Genomic DNA, 16044 nt, shown 5'->3' on the forward strand with positions numbered 1-16044 from the left:
TCTGCCAACTTCCCATGCTATATTTGCTCCTCAGATGTGCTCCTGAAAATTAGGCTTTTTGAAAACCAAAACGCTCTAAATCAAACTGCGTCCTGGGCCTGCTGTAACATAAACAACAACCATATTCAATTTACTAATTTTACATGAGGAAGGACACTAGTTCAACTTAAGTAATACCGAATCAAGGGTTTGATTGAATTTCAGTGATGTCATTATGGGGTCACATTTCAATGTGTAATATGATATAAATTTGGTTATGGCTTCTCTCCTCGTCTGCAGCGTCTGTTCAGCTACTGCTTTTTAGCGGCAGTGTTTCTCTCAGCACACTTGATGATGGATAGCCACAGGTCCGCCCATTACGTTATCGTTCATTAAAGTTTGTCCTGATGCCATTGTCATGAGTGCAGGAGCTAAACAGAGGTCAGCATCACTTCAGCTGTACACTTCAATCTTCCTGGAGCTCAGCTGGTAATGCATGCATCTATCTACTGTATCTACCATACCTACCTTACTACAATTTGTCAATATATCTACAAATAGTACATCAAATGTGCATATTGGTACGTATCTGTACCTAAATGGTATATATAGGACCTTTTTAAAGGGTATAGTCCCAGTGACAGCTTTCGAACCTTTAGTCTGAGAGTGTAAAGCAACTGAACCACCTGAACAAATGTAGAACAAAACATAACAAAAGTAGAAGTTTTTAGCAAATGCATTATACACTCACCTAAAGGATTATTAGGAACACCTGTTCAATTTCTCATCAATGCAATTATCCAATCAACCAATCACAGGGCAGTTGCTTCAATGCATTTAGGGGTGTGGTCCTGTTCAAGACAATCTCCTGAACTACAAACTTAATGTCAGAATGTGAAAGAAAGGTGATTTAAGAGATTTTGAGCGTGGCATGTTTGTTGGTGCCAGATGGGCTGGTCTGAGTATTTATCTGCTCAGTTACTGGGATTTTCACGCACAACCATTTCTAGGGTTTACAAAGAATGTTGTGAAAAGGGAAAAACATCCAGTATGCGGCAGTCCTGTGGTGAAAATGCCTTGTTGATGCTAGAGGTCAGAGGAGAATGGTCCGACTGATTCAAGCTGATAGAAGAGCAACTTTGACTGAAATAACAACTCGTTACAACCGAGGTATGCAGCAAAGCATTTGTGAAGCCACAACACGCACAACCTTGAGGTGGATGGGCTACAACAGCAGAAGACCCAACCAGGTACCACTCATATCCACGAACAATAGGAAAAAGGGGCTACAATTTGCACAAGCTCACCAAAATTGGACAGTTGAAGACTGGAAAAATGTTGCCTGGTCTGATGAGTCTCGATTTCTGTTGAGACATTCAGAAGTTAGAGTCAGAATTTGGCGTAAACAGAATGAGAACATGGATCCATCATACCTTGTTACCACTGTGCAGGCTGGTGGTGGTGGTGTAATGGTGTGGGGGATGTTTTCTTGGCACACTTTAGGCCCCTTAGTGCCAACTGGGCATCATTTAAATGCCACGGCTTACCTGAGCATTGTTTCTGACCATGTCCATCCCTTTATGACCACCATGTACCCATCCTCTGGCTACTTTCAGCAGGATAATGCACAATGTCACAAAGCTCGAATCATTTCAAATTGGTTTCTTGAACATGACAATGACTTCACTGTACTTAAATGGCCCCCACAGATTTCAATCCAATAGAGCATCTTTGGGATGTGGTGGAACGGGAGCTTCATGCCCTGGATGTGCATCCCACAAATCTCCATCAACTGCAAGATGCTATCCTATCAATATGGGCCAACATTTCTAAAGAATGCTTTCAGCACCTTGTTGAATCAATGCCACGTAGAATTAAGGCAGTTCTGAAGGCGAAAGAGGGTCAAACACAGTATTAGTATGGTGTTTCTAATAATCCTTTAGGTGAGTGTACAATTCTGTTTTAAATACTATAGCTAATATCTCTTTCCTCTCTAGGTCATATTTGCTTTTTTGCCCTTTACAAGTTACTGACAATGGACTTCTTACAACAATTGCTTTGGAGGAGCGTCTCTTTTGATGCTTCTTCCTCGCATTCTTCCTCTCTCCTGTCTTTCTTTCTGCATAGCCCAAGGTGAGCTAACGCCCCGCACCTCCTTGTTCTCAAGTGTGATTTTGTTTTAGACCCTATGCTGTCGGAAGACTTTATGAATAACAGACTTCTGCATGCTACTTGTTTTCGCCAAGGCCTCATGTAAAATGGATGGGGGTGGCACATTTATTGAAGTTTGATTTAAAGTGAGGAGGAAAAAAGAGATCTTGTCATAAATTATTTTACTCATATCCAGCCCCGCCGATGTATGTTGGATTGTTAAATAATGCATCAGCCTCCTCATAATTAGGACAACAATAGTCTTTTACCACTTGAAGAAAACTCAAACGTTCTCCCCCGTTTCCAACTATTTTCAAATGAATGCAGAAGACACCTGAATGATCTCCGCACATTTCTCCTCTCTAAATGGCAGGCAGTGTTTTAAATTCATATTTCACTCTAAATGATATAGGTTATCATTCCAGTGCTCATTATCATTTAGACACAAAATAAGCAACAGTAATGTGCCCTGGAATGCAAGTCACCAGCCTAATGTTACTCTCAATAATATACATGCATATTTGTCTCTGTGATTATTGCCAGCCGTAGCGCACGTCGTTTGATTCTAATGCATTGTGACAAAATGTAAGAACACCGTAAAGGAAAGGCAAAAGCGAGAGAGATAGTGAATTAATTATATATCACCTCATTTTTGTTTTTTTTTAGTGGTAGATAACACCTCTGGAGGAAGTGCCCAGGTGCATTAATAACCTGACAGGACAAATGGGCAATCTCCCACGTCGAGCCATTACGGCACATTTATCAGTGACCTGCACGCTTTGCACAACTACATTTAAAGTCCGTGGAAGTGTGTTTAGACAAAGACAAAGGCATTACCTGCATGGAAACCCCTTGTGCTATTAAAAGCTTAGCCGTGGCGATGTGAACTGGATATTAAATATCCTTTATCTTAAATTTCCCTCTCAGCCTCGGGTAAGCTGATATCTCTCAGCGCCTCACCCTCATATTGCTCTATTGCTGTAATAAATACATAGATATCAATGATGGTAAGTTTGTCCCAGTCTGAAAAGATTATGTGCTCCTGGCCCGCTTTAATAATGTACGACGGCTTTATGTTTATGTATAAAGGAGGAGTTGTGTAAGAGAGCTTGCTTGTGAATGACCATTGTTCTGGTGACACGGTGAAGCAGTTAAGTGCACAAACGCAGGGGGTAGTGCAGGCCATCTGGTGCTCCTAAGGGAGCAAGTTCACCTGTATTTGATCTCTCACTCTCTGTCTCACCCTTCCTCTCTCTCTCTCACCTTCTGTCTCACAACTTTCTTCAAGGGATCTGCGGCTTGTGTTGGGAGCTCCCCGAGGCTCCGGCTCTTTCCCCAGAGCCCACGGGGTTGATGAAATTAACCTGCGTGTAAAGCTCGATTCTCTCTCGTCGCTACACGGCTCCTCTGAGTTAAAGACGCCGGATAGAGAGAGACTTAAAAGTGTTTGCGGCTTAAACACAGCGTTTCCATTTCGATGTCAAACCACTCTGCTCTGTTCATCTCAATTTCCATCTTCCCAGCGCTCCCTCTCTCTCCGCCAAGCATTTTTTCAGATCTAGAGAGCTCGTTCGCTAAAACTGGGATTTGAAAATGATATGGTAAATGCATTTTTCAAATATCCAACAGCCCTTAGGCTGTAGATACTTATTTGTGTCTAGGATTGCTCTCGGTAAATCAGTAAAGTGTCAAGGCCTCTTGCTTCAAACCTAAAGATATAAAACACTACTACAGTGCATCCATTCATGTTAAGTCATCCTTCTCCAAATACGTGCAGCCTTTTACATCTTTCCTAACCAGCCTGACAGAAAGCAATAAATCCCGGTTGGGCAGCGCATATACTAGCTTTAACCAACTCCTGTAAGAAAAGGTTTACAAATGCTGCAGCATCTATTACACAAACGGAGGGGTGAGTCGGTAGAAATACGAGGAACAAGCTCATAACTCTCTTATTATGAATAGCCCCAAACGAAAGGTCATGGTCATGACAACCATGTGATGGATGTCACCGTTGCCCAATTAAATCTCTCTAAAAAAAGGCGCCTCCCAGCGTTCTAGTCCCTTATTAAATATGAAACTGCTAAATCAACAGTCACAGGCATGGGTGCAGTTTTCTCATCTGCTTTTGGACAAGTGCTGGCCCGGCTGTGAATTATTCATGCTGTTGATAAGAGGGTCAATAACATAACAAATCCTCCTTATTAATGTTAGTAGCTAAGCCCAAAGGTCAGTCTGTAACTTTTCCAATGTTCCAGCTCCTTCTTTTACTTTCTAGACAAACAGAGAAAGCAATGGTGTAAATCTGTGTTCGGTGACAAGTAAATATTAGCCGACCAGGAGCAAAAGCTTTTGATTCATAACTGCCTCTGTCATCTTCTGTGTCTCTTACTTGTGATGTGTGTCTATCAGTGTATCTGTTTTGCTTTCCACTGTATAGAAAAAAATAGACAGATAAATACAAAATAAAGGCGTGGACATCTGTTGCACACAAACAGAAATGCCAGGGGCACGGAGGGTCATATCCAAAGCTTGTTATAGTCTCTGAGCTTGACTACATGAAACTAAGATTGATGTGCACCATATCTACATTTTTGCTGAACTTCCGTTGCCTCTTTTGCCTTGTATAGGCAGTACTGGAATATAGATGGTGATAATAATAATAATGTCATTTTGGACTTGAATCTCTGTCATTACCTGCTGTAAAGTGCTTCTAATTGATATCTCTGGAGAGATAATGATTGCAATGCCCTCCAGGAAGATATTATTACAATATTAACCTTTGTATATACTTTTATGCAGAGGACTCAGGAACATTAAGTGATCTGTAAATCTTACTTCTGTGCTAATGCTGTTACAGAAGAATGGTGTTTTGGAGGCGTGCTCTTTTCCTGATTAACTACGTCCAGGGTTTTGCTCACTGTTAAGAAACCGATGACAGTGTGAAGCCATTTTCCAGTGTTTAGAAAAGGTTCTTGACTGAAGAACAACCAAGATTTAGTTTGTCCTTCTGCCAGATGGGCCATTGAGGTGGACAGCCGACAGCACACAGACAGAGGCGGGCAATCCAGAAATAGAGGGAAGAGGTTATTTTTGGACAACACCGTTGTCCCGCGGATAATTGGGACCCGCCGCGGTCGCCGTCCCTGCTCTTTGGCAGTGGATTGGCCTGACATTGTAGCAGCAGTGGCTGGCGACATTCTGACAACACAGGACAAACATTAGGGGAATGTTGCGGAATGGCACACTGCGAAGAGGGATCCACCACAGATGCATCTAGGAAAGAGCTGCAGCAGGCTGTTTATGTATTTACTGCCATTGCACTGTAAAAAACATACATACAGATTTAATGATTAAGAAGCAGAAACAGACTCCAGCGAGAGAGATTCTTTTCTACTGCCACAGAGAACAACTACATATTTTCAGTTGACATACTGCAAATGAAAACAAATTAATTCAGGGAATGCTTTTGCTAAGAGTTTCTGAGCGAGCGAGCAAGCGAGCGAGAGAGAGAGAGAGAGAGAGAGCGAGAGAGAGAGAGAGAGAGAGAGAGAGAGAGAGAGAGAGAGAGAGAGAGAGAGAGAAAGACTCAGGGAGGAGGGTGGTGGTAACATATAGCAATAATTTAAACTCATGACATCACCAGCATGACAGAACAGCGCATCATGCACTCCTTATGATCTCGTCATAAACAAAAATGCATGCGTGTGGTTTCTCTAGAGAGAAATCACGGATAATTAGCAAACTTCAGACCAAGTGCAGGACTTTAAATGCGTCATGTGTCTTTACGGGATCTTTACGGTATGTGTGTGACAGCAAACTATGTCAGTGTGAATGAACCAAAAATCAAATGATCACGGACACATTTTCCGTAATCTCTGTTATAAAAACACATCAGAAATGGTGTCTGTGGGTTAGAAGACTCCGAATGCATAAAGTGATTGTGACCACAGAGTGTGTGACCTCTGCTTATGGCTGTCTGCTGGGTTTCACCAGCCACAAATATCCCAAGTTCATGCAGTACTGTCTCTGGCCTCTAGAAAGCGCAAGACTGACCCTGCATGCTGCCCAGACTCACATTCTTGACACTGTGTAAGACACTTTTGAAACTGCTTAGCATAAGGTAGATGGCTCTATACCTCATGTATACTACCATTACTGTCAGAACAAAATGGTTAAAATGGGCCCAAGCTGTCACCGGGGCACTACCCTTTCAAAAGGTCCTAATATGTATGATTTATGTACAGATGTGTATACATTTGATACCAATATATACCTTTAAGGTTCTAATATGCACTCTTTTGTACCACTTTCTGCTTTTGAGGTACTAACCTCAGAGGTCATGACCTCTTTAGGTGCAAAGGTGTACTTTTTAAAAGGGTACTGCCCCACTGACAGAGACCCCCTTGACAGTATAGGACACAATTAAATTTGTTGTTTGATGATGACCATATATTATTTTTCCTAGTCTCATGATTAAAATACATACATTTGCATGTTGTACACAAAACTACAGATCAGAAAAAAATACGAAGATCAGAAAAAAATGATTGTAAAGGTACAGGTCTCAAGTATTTATTTTATAAAATACATTATGAAGGGAGAGTAATCGATTAATTTATGAAAAGAGTGTGCCTCAAATCATTTATATCCTGCAAAATGTCACTGACGCCTACGTTTACTTCAGTGTTTAGCATGTGAATTCTTATCCAATCATAACAAACTATATATCGTTTGAAAGCTCTAAGAGCATAGTTTTCATTTATCATCACCATTTTGGTAAAAGAATGACATAGTAAGAGCAATTTTCTAAAATGCCATGGGTCCACAGGTGGGCCCACTTTGTTATTATATCTTTATAACACTAATACCCTATTCTAAACCTAAACAATCTTGACAAACTATGTATCAATGGAAAGCATTAAGAGTGTAGTTTTTATATTGCATCACCACTTTGGGAAAAATTTGACGTAGTGAGAATCAGTTTTTAAAATGTCATACGGACCCAATTTGTTTAGCACGTATACCCTGTTTTAAACCTAAACAATCTTGACAACTATATATTACTGTCAGAATGTAGTTTTAATATTTCAAGATCATCTGATGATCGAAATAATGTAGTAACAGTTTTTTGTTACATGACCTCCCCCCATAGGAATACATATTAATTATAATTTATTCATAACACTATATCCTATTATAAATCTTTTAAAATGTTGACAAACTATGTATCATTGGAAACTTCTAAGAATATATTTTTCATATTTCAAAACATTAATCAGGGTTCCCACGGGTCCTTGAAATCCTTGGAAGTTTGTGAATCTGGGGGGGGGGGTTTCAAGGCCCTGGGAAGTTTTTTAAAATATACATACATAGATACAGGTCATTGAAAGTGGTTAAACCTATTTCATACAAGAAGTTTTCTGGAAAAAAATCCATATTATTCCCTGTATAGTGTAGGATAATATCATAAAAATTCTAGACTTTTTAAGCACACGTGCTAAACTGTTCACTTTAAATGCTGTATCTTCTGTATGCGAATGTTGATTCATACCAAAATGCTTTTTTTACATAGTTGTGTTTGAAATGAAAACGTCTCGGGTTACGTATGTAACTGTTATTCTCTAAGAAGGGAACGAGGCGCTGCGTCTGTTTTGACATACTTTCTGCATCCCTGTAACACCGTCTTTGGCAATATTTCAGATAGCAATATACTTCCTGGCTCCCGCGTCACCCTGTCTTTGTCGTTAAGCTTGACCATCAGTTGAATTTGATATACCCCAAAGTGTCACCGCAGTGACGCAGCGCGAGTTCCCTTTGAAAGGAAATTGTAACAATGTATCATTAAAGGTAACACAATGTAACCTTGCTTTTACTTGAAATGTGTCCCCACATTTAGTCCTTGAATTTGAGGGTATTGCACCTGAAAAGTCCTTGAAAGGTCCTTGAATTTAAAGTTAACTAAGGTGTGGGAACCCTGATTAATAATAATGCAATGACAGTAATTTATTAATTTGTGACAAGAGTGTGCAGCAAAACATTGACACCTAGTGGCAGTTGTTGGTAAAACCACTAAAAGTGTGACAAACCTTGTTTTTTTGTGATTTGACTCAAAATTTGAATCACAACTATTTGTTTATAAAATGAATATGTTATTGCATTATTTTTATTTATTAAACATCTATAACACCCTTTATTTCATGCTTTTACCTCCAGACACGTCTGTGAAAAACCCTAAAGTTTTTTCTTTGAAACAAGACCAAGATTAGACTTCTAGACCAAAAAAATATATGTATTTGAAGGTGTTCATCACATTTTCACCCCTCCACTCAAAATGGATTTGTGCCAGTTAAAGGGTTACTAAAGAAACTGAATTAATATGGATGATCATTAAAACTTTTTTTACATAGAACTATAAACATATTAATAATCTATAATTAAAAAAAAAACGTAAACTTGCATTATAATAACACATTCATTGGAGCACTTTGTTTTGTCACCCTGTCATGATCTTTAGATGCCATTGTCCAAGGCTGGTTGATGACCTAGAAAGATTCCCCTCTCCTATTAGTGGTTTCATACTTTTGTCACAAAGTCTGCGGTTTTCACAGATGACATACATAACTGCTGAGGTGCGAAGAGATAACTTGCTGATAATTTTAGAAGTTGCCACCACATAGATGTGCCGCGCCGTGTTTTCTTTATAAAACAGTGCATTCCTCTTTTTATTCTGTCTGTGCTATTGTTCTCCACAGATCCTGAGCTGACATTAACCCACCAAAGCAGGCCTTTGTTCTGGGTAACTGGAGAGCATTGCTAAGTGTACACAGAGGTTGGTGTGACTGGACCACTTGTGCGGTGTGGCCGTGCCTTGCACTTTACGCTCGGCGTGATCCACAACAATAGAACGAAATAGTAAAAGAGGCCGGGACAGATAGGGCACTGATGTCGGAGAAAGATAGCAGGTGGCATATTGGATATTTACATTGATTTTTCTCTCTCTGAGTTGGTTTATTTATGATATTTTTTACACTTAGATATTTATACTGTACTAAAGGAAAGACTAGAATACTGTTACGCTTGTTTATTCGGTTGGGAATTAAATGCTGGCTGTTAGCAGGTTCGCAATGAATTATATTGTCTGCGCATGGGCACACACGTGAATTACAGCTGCAGTCAAAGCATGTCAAAATAGCTGACCCAAGAATTAGTGGCTGCAACCAAGGTTTTAGTGTGTAAACATCAAGCCACAAGAACCATGCGATATCTCGGTGGTCGTAGTGCACGGCCTTTAACTGCGATTCTGCATTGCGAGCATGCAACTTAATGCAGCAGTTGTGGTTGTATCCCAGCACCTCACCATAATTTGACCATTAAACAGTAAGTGGGGGAGCAAGGAGAACACCGAAGAGGTACGCATGTCCGGTGGAAGTCATTGATGGTCTGCAAGGTTCTAATTATGTGCTAATAGCCACTGAGGAGGTCATTTGGAGCCATTAGCAAGCGCCTGTAGGTAGTTAACGGCCCACAGCATAACCCAGGCTCCCTATTGCTCCCATGGAGGCCGTTAGTTCGCTGTCACCAAACGGCAGACGCCTCATTACCATGATTAGAAACCAATTGATAGGTAATAGTAAAATATGATGGCTCGCTTTCACAGAAATATGGACTTTAAGGAGGAGGCAACACTGCGATTGAACTGGGGTGAGTTTGAGGAGTACGTACTAAAGGGTTTTGCTCATTATGTTAACCGTCTAAAACGGAATCTACCGTTTTAATACAGGAAAAGTTCACCGTTTAATTTTTTTTGCTGTTTAGTTAAACCTTGTGTCAAAGTTCAATTATTTGTTTTTGTGAGTCTCAAAACTGAGATTAGGAAAAGGCAACATTATCTTAGATGCTGATTAGCAAGCCGTATTTTCCCAATGCTAATTTTGTTTGTTTGTTTGTTTTCGTGTTGTTGCTCACAGGGATACACGTGCAAACACAGTGCCTTCTTTTACTAAGACATATAAGAGTGATGGATTCTCAAAATGGCCTGGATAATTTAAGCATGTAATCATTATTAAATCCCCTTTGCTCAACATTGTTAGTAATCAATTTGAGTCAGATGTTTTCATTTAGATTCTTTCTCCCAAGCTAGACATTGATTCAGATGATTTAAATTAGCATTGGTCCAGTTATAAGTCATAGACATTATACACTTCTCTCAGTTCATCAGCTGTGGGTGGGATTTGGAGCAGCATTCAAGTGCATTATCTAAACTGTGGCCTGAAGAATATGGAAAACCTACTCCCTCCCCTGTAGTCTCATCACACCGAAACACTGAAAACTTAGAACTTCGCTCTAAATATTTGCCTCTGTAATATTTCACTAAATCATCGTTAGACTTTAAGATCTGCCAAACATGTATTCCACCCCCCAGTGAAGAGACAGGGAACAGTCGTGGAGTTTGGAGAGCTTCACGAGAGGCTCACATAAGGGACCAATGTATCAGATCCTGATGAGAGGATATGAAGTAAATACACCATAGCATGTGTTTGTTATGCTAGGGCTCCTAGTTAGTGGATGTCATACTTTAAAGGGTAATTGATGCAATTCTTAAGTGCAATTTTAAAAGTTTAGAGTCACAGAAGGTTCAGAAAATCAGATTGTTTGAAATTGTACTCACTCCCTTCTCATTAAATCAGTCGCCGTGATACTTTGAGAACATTTCAAAGACCTGGAACAGATTATGCTTAGAGAAACTCAATTTAAAAAGTAACGTGGCCCCATTCGCCATTCTTCCATATGAGAAAACCATTCTGGTGTGGTTGTATGACGATAGAAACCTTCACACTGTCCCTGAATGAAATACTTATGCAGTCTTTTACTGTTTTTTTTTGCTGTCTTAAAGTAGCACTCTCTCCCTATGTGTACATCACTTCCTTGGTCATCTGATAAATAGATTAATGTCTTAATTTAATACATTTTTATAAAATTATAAAAGTTTATTATCTGCTTATAATATGCTAAATAGCTGCATCTTCTTTTTTTAGTTAATTAAACATTTGTTTTAGGTTACTTGCAGTACAGTAACGTGTGTGTGTGTGCGCTACTATGCAAAGCATAGTTTCCTATAAGCATATAAGTACCTTTTCCTATAAATGATTAAATCTTTAGCAATTTTTTACTGCGACTCTGACACTTTAGTTACTGTTATGAGCGTGCAGTGGAAATAAAATGCGAAATGTTTGCATGTACTTTGATGTTTTGAAATATTTACATTGGATGTGTGTGGTCTTGGTCTAATAGTATAAACAAACCCTGTGGGTTACTCTCTGAGCAGTATATTACCCACAACAGCTTTTTCAATGTCACGAAAATAACTAGTCCAGTTTAGTAATGCAAAAGGAATGATGCACAAGTTTCAACATTACAGCAGGAACAGTATATGAAACTAGACGCATGCAAATCAAAAGCAGCAATGAAATACAGTACAGTTAAATTTAATAATGCATAATTTAGATAATCTTTTTATGCTGTATATTAATAGAGATATATTATAAAATATATTGTTATAAAAGGAAAATTGGAATAAAAACAACTATGAAAAGATGCTTTAAGATGGCCTCCCTCCTCCTCTCGTGCACCTGTTGCTCACAAGTCACATGATTCGAGCCGTCAGGATCTTTCGACCTTTTGATTCCTGTTACAAGTTGATATTTGCGGAGACAAAATGATCAATCTCAAATGCTGCCCTTCCAAACACCCCAGACAACGTGACAATTTTACCTTATTCTCTTTCTTTTCCACCAAATCCATAAAACGGATACCAGCCTAACTGAACGTATCCACATTTGTTTGTTTGCATAAAAGCCACGAAAAAGTAAACAGACTAGAGATGCAGACGAGCGGTTCACTTTAACAAGAATACAGCTGTCCTACTTTATCCACAACAAATTTTTCAACTTCATTTAACCCCAAGCACTTAAAATAAGCGATAAATAAAAAGAATTATAAACACATGTCTGTATGTAGGAGATCTCTGCCCTATATTGTTAAAAAGTAAATGTTTAAGTCCATATGGCAACTTCCTTTTGACCTGCTTTCCCGTCCTCGTCGTGTATTGTCAGGCCTGTCACCGATAAAGAATCACTTGACTTGCTATAACAAGTTCAAAAGAAACAGAGAATCCATGAAGAATTGAGTAAAGGAACACCCCTACTGCTTTCGCTATCATTCCCATAGAGATAGTGATATTATTGATGGGATGGTTATGCTAATTTCTTTAGAAGCACAACTTTTATTTTGGAATTTGTTCAAAAAGGAATTTCATACACATCAGACTGGAAAATGCGGGCTGAATTCCTGAGCGTTTAAGGGGCAGCATGGGAATCTGATTTTCATAGTGAATAATGAATGTGCTATCTTTTAAAACGTGTGTTTTGTCTGGAAAGAAAATAAAGAGAAGGCAAGCCTTTGCCTCGGGATTTTAATAACAATTAATGCTCCTTTGAACAAACTAAATATCGCAAACACGCAACAGGGTTGCACTAAAAGGAGGAAAGGTCTTAAGGGTGTCACAAAATAAAACAGGTTCCTGGATCATGTTAAAAGCAAGTGTTTTCTCCTTGGTGTGCAAATGGCATATCATCAGATGTCACCAGGTCACAATGCAGAAATCATTCATAATCAGACTTATTGATTTAGTTTTTCTAATTAGAAAAAAATCAGTCAAGCAAGTCCAGATCCGTCCTGATGTAAAATTAAACAAATAGCAAATAAAAAAGCTCATGCAATAAAGTTTGCCTAATAAATATTAATTCATAAATAAACAAATGAATAAATGCAATATAACAAATATAATTGCTTGGAGACAACATGAGCCTTTTACTATAGTAAACATGTCTAATTATCATATAGGATATATTTATTATAGTTTAATGCTTTATTGATTTTTAATATTTATTTTTCATTTGTTTGTCTTTTTTAGTATATAGGTTTTCTGCTGTGTATGAACAATTAACTATATGGGTTCACTATTTTAAATTCCTTCTTCTGATTTTCTGGGATCTATATCAGGATCAATTTAGTCAGTAATCAATCCATCTGCATCCTCGCATCACTGTCTTTTTCTCCATGATCAGCCTCTCTCGCGTCCCCAAGTCACATGCACTTGAATCCCCCGAACCAGTTCCTTTGGATATTTTTGTATCATTATTACTATTACACCAAAGCATTCTTATAATCATTATATAATCCCAGAACAAAGACTTTATTAAATCAGTGTTTTGATACACTTAATGTATAATTGCATTATTCTGCCTTTCAATCCATCAGACCTCATCCTCACCGGTCTGAGCGCTACTGTCCTGCCGCTGAAGTTCAGCCCCAAAAAAGTTTCATGTCTGTGCCGAAGTACCTCTTCAGAGGATGTTGTCCCGCGTCTCTGAGCTCGTGCCTTGATGTCTGGACCCTCAGTGTGTAATGAAGAGTGAGGTCGTCGGTTAGACCACGCGCCTCGCGGAGTGCCAATTTCTCATCATATTTACGAACTGATGCGCTTTTAGTGCATTTGTTTTAAATACGCGCTCCTGCGCGACGCGTTAGAATATAAGTGTGTGGAAAAAGCGCGTCCCATCTGTTTGTGTGTGTGCGTGCGCGCGCGATCGTGTGCAACATAACCGGCTTATTTACATTAAATACGCCACAAGGTTACAGTGCAGATGAGCGTCATTTTATCACTCATTACTTCTCTCTTATACTGACTGATGCTCGCTCCCTCCGCTCATCTCCCTGGACTTTTTCTCAAGCGTACAAGACTTCAGATAGTTCTCGAAAGGTAAGAACATTTATTTTTCAATTGCATTTTGTGCTTTTTCGTCGTGTTGTTTAAAGGGCGACAGGCATCAAAGCCAATTACGCCGCGTCTGAATAACGGGGCTGACAATGTGAGTGAGGACATAGGCTACAGATTTTAATAAGTGTTTACAGGGAAGTCAAGGTCAATAACATGATTGGATGGAGTTCAGTTCGTCTTTACATCGGAAAAATAGACGATTAGAGATTATATTGCGTTTACTGAGGCTGTTTTATCAGGGGGTTCAAGCTTTTAGTCCCATCAAATACCGCAAGAGTCTCTCCGCTCTCCGTGAATGGACGACAATGGAGTGCCTTTTTAACGGTACAATGCATTTCACCGTCCAGATAGGGGGAGTCCGGACGGAAAGATAAAGGAAATGTCTTGCGATGCTGGCCGATGGGTATCAATCAACGCGTTTATATTGAGAATAAACTGAGCAAATCACAGGCGCTTTCTCATCACTCGGGATGCGCGAGGAACAGTTGGGAAAATGATTCAGGAGAGGACGATCATAACAGGTCCGTGGCGCGTGTGTATGTGCGTGTATATACTTTAACCCCCTCAGCTGTATAAGAAAATGATCGGCTCAATCATGTGGACATGCTTCGTTATTCAATGAAGACAATCTTTCTCGACGCATCTCGTAGCCACGCGCAGGACGTCTGGATAAATTTAAAGGTAAGATCAGTATTGGGTTCGCAGATTTGCGTTTTAAAAGTCAGAAGACAGTTTTACAAGTGATGCGGGTTTATTAAAACATATATGCATAGGCATTTGAATGATATGATTACAGCGATACAGCATTAAATGTGTAAAACGTCGCGCGGGGTAATAAAACAGCTTCTTATAGACAGTGGAAGCCATTGCACGCTGCTTACATGAACTTACTTCAAAGAAAAAACATCGCTTTGTTAAATTTAACTCTTAAAAGCCGAACTTTATTTACAAAGTATATACACGTATCGTGCATTATTATCGTTAAGCTTTCCAGGGATGCGCACCAGATTTATATTCGCTACCGCTGGCCAAACAGAGACGTGAAGCTGCTAGAAACTTTCCTCTTTTCCAATCTCTCCTCAAACTTTCTCACTTCAGCCCCAAGGGCTTTGCGTTTAGGATTTCAGCTGAAGTGAACGCACATCGGTTGGAGAATTAGGATCAAAGTTACCCGGTGCATGCCATGTGTCAAAACTTGTGAGATGGAAGAGCCGGTGAGACCTGCCATTTTGTGCTGTGATCGACCTCTTATGAACAGAAGCCTTATGATGGCATTCAACAACTGAGGGCTAAATGTCATATCAGACTTAAAAACCTTTTTATCTGCAGAAAACGCGCACAACTCCCCTGGAAATGGAGATTTTAACGACTGTTGCGAACATTGTCGCTTGGGGAAATGATGCATTATGACTTGAGAGGAAAAGAAAGTTGTGAGAATTTGAGATGAGGAGAGAAATTGCGCGCGGCTGTGAGGGAATAATTGAGGTAAACATTAAGTGTATATAGGAATAATCTCTCGCATTGTTTGGCGCAAATTTTGTAAGTTTACAAATATTCTGCTTTTGACATTTTAAGGGTTTCAGGGTCAGTAAAATGATATGACAGATTGCACGACCTCGATGGTGTATATTGCAAATACATTGCACGTACTACGTTCTTATTGCTATCGTAAATATTTGAACTGACATATTTAATGTACTTAAATCTGACAAAGATTGGTTTGCTGTCTCGTGCAGATTTTCTTAAATGAGATGACCAAAAACTTTGACTTTATTTAAAAAATAAAACATGCACACATTAAGCTGTGGCCACACTTTTAGTTTGTTGAAATGTACTGTTTTTTTCTTAAGGTTCCTTGTTCAAAAGAACAAATAGCACAGATATACCGTCATTGTTTGATATTATTTCTGTAATTGTGTCTGGGTGTAGACATTTTTGTCAGCTTTTTTTCTGATTTGAAATAACATTGTGATGGTCATGTGTGTCAAGTCACACATTCTTCTCAGGATCCTAAACAATTCTGCGTAGACATTTGAAGGGCCAGCATTAACATTACCACAAATATACTTATGTGG

The 16044-nt window shown here is 39.3% G+C and overlaps 1 protein-coding gene across 14 annotated transcripts in view; it reads left to right on the plus strand.

Moving 5' to 3' along the window:
• znf536 (zinc finger protein 536) overlaps positions 1-16044 on the plus strand; it is a 374641-nt gene that overhangs the window by 158074 nt on the left and 200523 nt on the right. For 2 of the 14 annotated variants that reach the window (XM_055208333.2, XM_055208372.2), the window contains exon 1: positions 13588-13951. The exons of 10 other annotated variants lie outside the window; for them this stretch is intronic. The gene's annotated coding sequence lies outside the window, so the exon portion shown is untranslated. Of the gene's footprint in view, positions 1-13587; positions 13952-14118; positions 14651-15065; positions 15455-16044 lie in introns of those variants that run through there. 2 more of the 14 variants (XM_055208354.2, XM_055208361.2) reach the window with 2 other exon arrangements.

Source organism: Misgurnus anguillicaudatus, chromosome 21 (assembly GCF_027580225.2).
Source record: "Misgurnus anguillicaudatus chromosome 21, ASM2758022v2, whole genome shotgun sequence".
In the NCBI taxonomy this organism is placed as follows: Eukaryota; Metazoa; Chordata; class Actinopteri; order Cypriniformes; family Cobitidae; genus Misgurnus; species Misgurnus anguillicaudatus.